Genomic DNA, 7,929 nt, shown 5'->3' with positions numbered 1-7,929 from the left:
GTACAATTCACGTGGTGTGAATAAAGGACTTGGCGTCGAACACCACGCAAAATCTTCTGGTCGAAGGTCATTGATGTATACCTGTCGCCGGAAGTGAGAAACTTGCCATTGAGGCATGAAAGCTTCAAAGTACTGGGGGGTTGTTCCTAGATCAACTTCTTGGATAATGAGCTGATGTCGACAAGAAGCGATCCGTCAAAGGAGGGCCTTGATGAATCCCACATCAGTGACACGGAACGGAGCTAATGATTTTAATGGAGGTGAAAATGATCTCTGACATATGATTCAGGGTGGCGGTCATGAATGGATGAAGGATAATGTATGGCAGTGGATGGGACCCGGTTGACTCTTTCTGAACGACTTCTCTTGAACATATGGCGACACTGATGCGATGGATCGGTAGCATTACCCCAAATATGGATGGTATGGCGAGACCATGGTGATGTGACCGGTGAATGAAACAACCCAACCCGATTGTGGTACGGAGGAAAAGTGTCATGTTCAAGAGCGACCTGCTACCATCAAAGTTTTCTTGATTTTCTCCCAATTTTTCCCCAGTCATTGCTGACCAGTACCTCTTTATTTTTGTCAAGCTTGAGGAGGATAACATATGCTTGTTCTATAACCTGCCCTTCGGGCAAGCCCATCGCTATGTTTTAACGAGCTTAGCGATAGTGAAACTCGTTCTCGTCTAAAGACAAGTTTGTCGCTATTTAATAATTTTAACGAGTCTAACGACAAGGATAACTCGGTCCTTTTCATTTTTAGAGAGTCTGAAAAGGTACGTAAAGTTAACTCCAAAATTCCTTTTTCGTCATCTAATCCCTTAAGTCCGAAAAAGTATAAAACAATACAGAAGGGATGAGTTTTCGATAGCTTTAACGAGCCGAACACAACAAGCGCTCGATCTTTTTGTGCAATAATCCCTCAGGTCCAAAAAGATTAAAATCTAGAGGAGGGATAGCTCTTCCTGTCCTTTTAACGAGCTGGAAGGCCAAAACTCGGCAATCTTTTCATATTTTACGAGTCAGTTGAAAAGAGCTTAAAGAAGACTCGTCTTTTGAGGAACGAGTGATAAACAGGGATAGCAGCTGATTCCAGGTACAGGTTGGAATTTTCCAATCACGACAGTGTCACAAGGATGGCTAGGTGAAATCACTCTTCGCAGTTGTTCCTCAAAATGGGTAAACAATCATATGGAGGTGAACGATCGGCCAAATGAAAAGTGGAGGTGGCAGGTGCAAACACGACCAAGGCTTTAATGGCTGATGATATTACATTCACGGTGGTTATTTACCGGGTAGGTTCATTTTTTAGTTAAAAATGAGCTTAAACACTGGAGGAAACATTTGCTCACTGCTTATATTTATTTTTTAACGAGCATGAAGACCGCGTTAAAACTGCTCGGATCTTGCGTTTATTTTTTAACGAGCATGAACTTTATGCTAAAACTGCTCGATTACCCAGTCATAAGATAAGAGTGTCTCATCAAGATTCTATTTTTTATGGAGCTTCATCTCACTAAGCTTTGCTCCCCATCCTTTCTTTATGCAAGTTAGGAAACGGCTAATCCAAAAAACAGATAAATAACCGCTCTTTGCTTGCACTCCAAAAGGTTTGCATGCCCCCAGGTATAAAGTACGATTTCAAAGTTACCTCTACTTCAATTCCATCGAAACTTTCGTTTCACCGGGAGAGGCTTACCTCTTTCAGGTTACCCAAAGATTGTCTCGTTAATCTTTCAAACAAAACACTTCCTTGGCAATGTCTACCGAAATAAACAAAGGTGAGTGACGACCCCCACCCTCTCACATAACTTTGACAAGAGAATCTTATTCCAGAACAACCCCTCTTCCAACCACGGACGGGGTACGGACTAGTCATATTCTCCCGCGGAAACCTACCCTATACCCAAAGTTTTCCTGCCGAAGCAGGCCAGGACGCATGCACCCTGGGTTCCAGTCATATCCTCCCGGATTACTCGCGCTCATCAGGAGGACAGATCGTGGGTTGAGACACTTCTTGCGTGTATAGACCATTTAGGAATGGTACATGACTATTTGCGATGTGTGATCCGGGAAATGAAAGTTGGTCCACGAGCTTGACCATTCTTCCTTCATGCGGAAAACACATTACTCTAAAGAGTGAGGAAACAACAACTCCCATGCAATATATATAGTCTCGTCCAAGGAGTAGGTTATAATCCAAGGGTCCTTGAACGACCATCACGTTCACTTGAACGGTCTTCCCTTTCAATGTTATAGGCACATTGGGGAGGATCCCTAAAGGTCGACTGGTTCCTTTATCAAAACCTGATAGACTTCTCATCTCAGGCAAAAGCGCTGGCGAACCAAGCGCTTTCCAAGTAATAGAGGAAAGGATACTCACAGATGCCCCCTCATCAATGATAGTGCCAGCCATTACCATTCTGTATATCTGACAAATAATTCTGAATGGTATACTGGCTGGCAACCGGGGTCTGCCTAGTTGGTTCCAATCAAAGGACACAACTAGGTTGCTTGGTGGTGGGACCGAATATACGGCCGGATATCACTCTGATGAACTTCCTTCCTGCGATAAAGGAATGGTGGCATTGCCCCCTTGATCATCAGATTCAGTGCTGATGAAGAGAATCTGGACGGTGTCGTCTTTATTCTCCTCTGTGATGGTGTCATTCGAAGATGGAGCCTCTGAAGGCAAAACCGGGTCAACTGCCGTATCAACCTTTCGACTTTCGTCAGGCATGGATCCAGACGGTTCATCTTCAATGACAGGTGCTTCGGCTGACCACCTAGACGGGTCAGCCGGGTTCTCAACTAGTGAGGGACTTGGCAGGAGTCTTTGATATCCAGGAGGGAGATGCGCTCGTAAAATCGGGCGATCTTCCAGAACTCTTTTTGCCTCGTCTAAGAAGGGACAATGGTGGATGGCGTGATCGCCTTCACACAGTCTGCAGGGAAATTTAGCTTTCCCGCTCTGTCCTGTGGCTTCACTCCCACTAGTTGACGGTGAGCAGTCGACATGGCTATCAGAGGTCGATGCTACCGAATTGTGCAAACGGGGGGACCAGTCCCTTAGTATCCGGGGGATACAGGGACAATCTCTATGGAAGTGGTCTCCCTGGCATATGACGCATGACGATTTAGGCCTTACGAGTGCTGTGTGTGGATTTTTGTTAGATGACACTTGTTTTCCCCCAGTCGCCTTAGGCTCCTTCTTCTTCTTTTCTTTCTTCTTCTTCTCCTTCTTCTCCTTAGGAACCTGGTTTTTTGTTCGACCAGTTCCGTCAAGCGAAGAGGAAGGAGGGGAGGAAGATGAAGTGGAAGGCTGGGAGGCAACTCTTGTCTGATCTAACTGTTGACTCAACTGTTCAGGAATGGTGGTGTTTTGAACGACACTGGTTGAAAAGAGCCAAACTGGTAGGCCAATTGTCAGTCCTGGAAGCGACAATGTGGCCATGTGGGGCACACCAACATCTCCCCAAGAGGAGAAGGGACTAGGATTTCCACCAAGAGGAATTCCTTGGTTGGTGTGCTCCATCTTTTCAACCTAAAGATCAACGCCGGATTAAAGGGTGATTGTTCCGTTTAAAATAAATTGTTAACGACGCTGTAGACACAACTTGCTTTTTCACTTTTAAAGAGTCGAGAAAAAGCTAAAGATGACTCTAGTCTCCTTCGATGTTTTAACGAGCCCGAAGTGACAAATGCTCGGATGGAATTTTTCTGTTATAGAGTTTGAAAAAGGCCAAAAGAAACTGCTCTGGAGTTCTAGGCAAAGGGTGTGCCAAACTTTTCGCAAAACCGCAGAATACTTTTTAGGGTACGGGCGGTCGATCTTCGTGAATGCTGTGTTCACTGCATTGCGATCAGTAGGGCGGCCGACACGGCTTCCTAAGGATAAAAGATATATGCCTATAGGGGTCTCCCAATATATACGCGACGGTACGTGGGAGCACAATCCGTACTAGTGCTATCGTCCCTCAGGAGGAATCACCCACCTTCCACGAGATCGACAGTCACTAGACTTAACGACGCCAGAACACGTCTCTAGCCTAGACCTCTATGTTGTGCGTTATGTTACAAAGCGTTGTTAGGTTCATTCAGTTTATTTTAGGTTGATCTTTTTAAAGTTTGCCTTTCAAGGTTCACCACGAGATGTATGATACAAATTCCTAAATGCAGTCTAAAGATGATAAGCAAGCTTTATTATCTTTTCAACTTTGAAAATCCTAGCTACTAAGGGAAAAGAAAAACACTATCTTTTCTCAAAGAGCAATCAGCACACTCTAATGCACTTTCCCTAAATCCAACATGCAAACTATCAAATGCAAAATGCACAATGCAGGTGTTTGTTTTCCACTTTCTTAGTATAAATGCCTACAAAGAAAGCTTTTTGCACAACTTTGAATTTGCTTTTAAAATGATCAATACAAACAAGTTCACTTTTTTCGAAATCAGAGAAGATAGAAGAGATTACGACACTTAACGATTTTCGAAATAAAGACTTGTTTTGACACTTCAAAAGAGACAAATTCAAACCAATAAGCAAAAGTAAATCTATAATCAATCTGAAAACAACCAATGAACTCTCTTCTAAGATCCCAATCAATCAGATCTGAATCAAAGGCTACGGGGCGACTACTTTACTCATGCAAAGGAAAACTGTAAATGACGCCACAAACACATAAAAACATTCACAGTCTTTTTGTACAAAAGGAGGCGGAATCTAAGCAAAGAAAAGGGGTTATCTCACTGGTACCTATGCTGGTTAAAGGCTACAAAAAACAGAGATCAAAACAGGGCAATAGACAGTAAAGAACCCCAGCTGCAAAAGGCTAAACTGGTTCAGCGCAAGTCCAACACTGTGGAGTTGACATTCAGCGCAGGTAACCTTCACGGGACCTGCGTTGAAATGTAGACTGCCTTCACAGTGCCTGCGCTGAAGGAGAAACTCTCATTTCCCTTGGGTTCTGGGTCACAAAATGCTTAAAAATCAACTGTTTCAGGCCAAATCAGAAACACAAGCAAGGTATAAACAGAGGGATGCTTTGAGAGGGTACTAAAGACTATCACAAGGATCATCAAATCATTTGTGGATCCATTGTTTAGATCATAGACAAGTCCAGCAACTGGATCAAAGCAACAACTTTCTACTTTGCATCCGGGAAAGATGCAGTTCGATTGTTGCTGTCAAGTCTATGAAGTAAACAAATGACAGAAACAAAAATGAAATGAACAAACAAATTATCCCCAGCGGAGTCGCCAATTTGTTGTGGGGAAAAATGCTTATGCAGGACGATCCTATCTACCTAAGGTGTGACAGTACCTTAGCAACAAACAAGTACAACTACACTGGTTTCTTCCTTTATGAAATGTGAAAGAGGGGAGATCGATAGACTTACCGTTGTCTTCCGTTTGTCCCTCGATCTAAATCCCCTTCTCTTTGGGTGTTCACAGCTACTTGCCTCCTCGCTTGCTCAAGAGAACAACTACTTGATTTCCACGAGATCACAAGAGAACAGCTACCTGTGACAAGAGAATAACGACTTGCGACAAGAGAAGAACACAACACAAAGGCAAATATTCATATTCATAAATGATTCAGGATTAGAAGTAAATCAAATACACTAATGCAATCATACAACATACACCAGCATATAGGAAAGAACCAAGATAGCTTTATTGATTGATAACAGGGTTCAGGAAGAGATACAACCCAAAGGGCTCCAATCCAGCATCTCCTTCCCAGCAGAATGGAATTCCTTCTTCAGCTCCCTTCAAAGCATTAAACACCCAATATTTCCAGTCTCAAACCAACAACAATTCTTTGCAATAACCAAATTCCAGCCTCCAGATCCCATGGAGGAGAGATCTATATATAGTCATTTTGGAGAGAGGATGAGTCAGCTTGAGATCTGACTAGTGTCCTCTCCCTCTCTCAGTTCTTGAGTCCACTTGGAGGTTCTTGCTTCCACTTGGAGATTTGGAACCTCTTACTCATCACCAGTCGAATTCCTTGATGCAAGTGTCATTTTGGAAGCTTCCTGGGCATTGACACATTGAGGAATGAGCCTGCCACTTGTCCAATTACGCTCAGCGCAGGTATCCTTTGTTGGAGTTGACATTCAACGCAGGTAGACAGTGGAGCAGTTGACATTCAGCGCAGATGCTCAGTGGAGCAGTTGACATGATCCAGAATTGGCTTGTTTTTGAGTGTTTTCAGGTGGAGAACTTCTGTGAATTGCTGTGGTTAGTTTGCCTTGTTCCTCTAGGGGTAGGAACAACATGTTTAGGGACTTTGGATCCCTTAGATTATGGACATTTCATGCTCAATGCTGTAAGGCACAAAAATGTCTATAACACTTATGATAATTATTATTATCAATTGCGTGGTGTTAATAAGATTTTGAAAATTGAAGGTTTGAACATATCTCTATTTGTTGCAGGATATATAATTGGATGTGGCTATGGGTTCTGCCACACAGATTGCCATGTTCGTGGTAAGACCAGTATATAAAGGATTTTATTATATTTGTTTGTTCGATTATAAGGCATTTTATTTTGTCCCAAATTCACAGTGAATGAATTCTAGAAATTTGTTGCTCCTCTTTCTGGATTCCCTTCATAATTGTTCTAGCATGGATCATGGGAAAACCCATGGACCTCGATTTTCCCATTTTGGAGACAGTTACTCTATTTGCCACAGTAATGATAAAAACATATATTTTATGGGTTTGATGTGCATCATTCACTAAGCTATTCAATAGAAGCCCACTCTTACGGTCCAAGCCATTAAACCAACGATAAGAACCAGAGTCTTGCTAGATTTTCCAACACGATCTTCAGAGATCCAAGTAACAATAAAGACAAATAGGAAAAATGAAAATTCAAAGGCTTACAGTTCAATTACGTAGCCTCAAAAAGTACGATTACAATTACAGATATGTAAAACATCCTTTGGAAATACCTACCATGTGACTCAAACAACTTGTAAGGCAGAGCTTTTATTGAGTTCGTATAGCTATATGATTCTTGTTAATAGGGAGTGTTTATAGCTTGATGAGAATGGCATGCGAGATAATGCATTAAATAGTATTAAATTGAAGATCTAAGTATCACTACATTACATATTTATAAATATTTAAAAAATTAATAAAGCAAAATAGTTGACTTTATTAATATTCACCACATTTCCAAATATTCCTGAATTTGCAATGAACATAAAAAATAACTAAAATTTTATTAGGATATTGATAATCCCTTCAAGAGGATCCTTACGCTTTGTGAGCGGCGTTTGCAAAAGAAGGAAGCAAGTTGCAATGACTAAGTAGCACAACAGCAGCACTAGCCCCTTCATGTAATTTGATGTTCCATATTGTACAAGCATTGCATGGTATACTTTGTAGAAATTTCTCTATAGATCAACTAGCTTTGATACCATGTAGAAATTATGACTGTAGATTAACCTGATAATGCAATATAACTAAAGAAAAATAATTTAATCTACTTCTACAATCAATTTGCAGAAGCTTAAAATATTTGAACAAGATCAAGCAGAACACATATAACCAGAAGAAGAATCAATGCACATGAAACACAGAAGAATACTCAGGGGAAAGCCTCAGCTAAAAACCCCACTATCTGTATTACCATACAAGGTGGAAATATATCAGAATTACATAATGCCTTAGCTCCCACAGCTAACCAGCTCTCAGTACAATTCTCCTGGATGCTCACAGGCAAACAAGGATTCTCACAAACCTTCTCCTCTGCCCTCCAAGCCTCCTATTTCCTTGCACTATTTCTCCTTGGTGATCCTACTGTTACCAAGTGTAACACTGATCACTCACATTGATCTCACACCCTGTAAAACTGCGCAATCCTCAAGGAACCTTGTTCCTTCTGCATGGATGAGTTTCCTTTATAG

The 7,929-nt window shown here is 41.7% G+C and overlaps 1 pseudogene; it reads left to right on the top strand.

Moving 5' to 3' along the window:
- LOC149154760 (vacuolar cation/proton exchanger 3-like) overlaps positions 1–6,740 on the top strand; it is an 11,153-nt pseudogene extending 4,413 nt beyond the window's left edge.
- The last annotated feature ends 1,189 nt before the right edge of the window (positions 6,741–7,929 follow it).

Source organism: Pinus tabuliformis, chromosome 9 (genome assembly GCF_031772625.1).
Source record: "Pinus tabuliformis cultivar Carrire ecotype Pingquan chromosome 9, CPIR1, whole genome shotgun sequence".
NCBI classification, from domain to species: Eukaryota; Viridiplantae; Streptophyta; class Pinopsida; order Pinales; family Pinaceae; genus Pinus; species Pinus tabuliformis.
The sequence above is the reverse complement of the archived record's forward strand: the minus strand, read 5'-3'. Positions and strand labels throughout refer to the sequence as shown.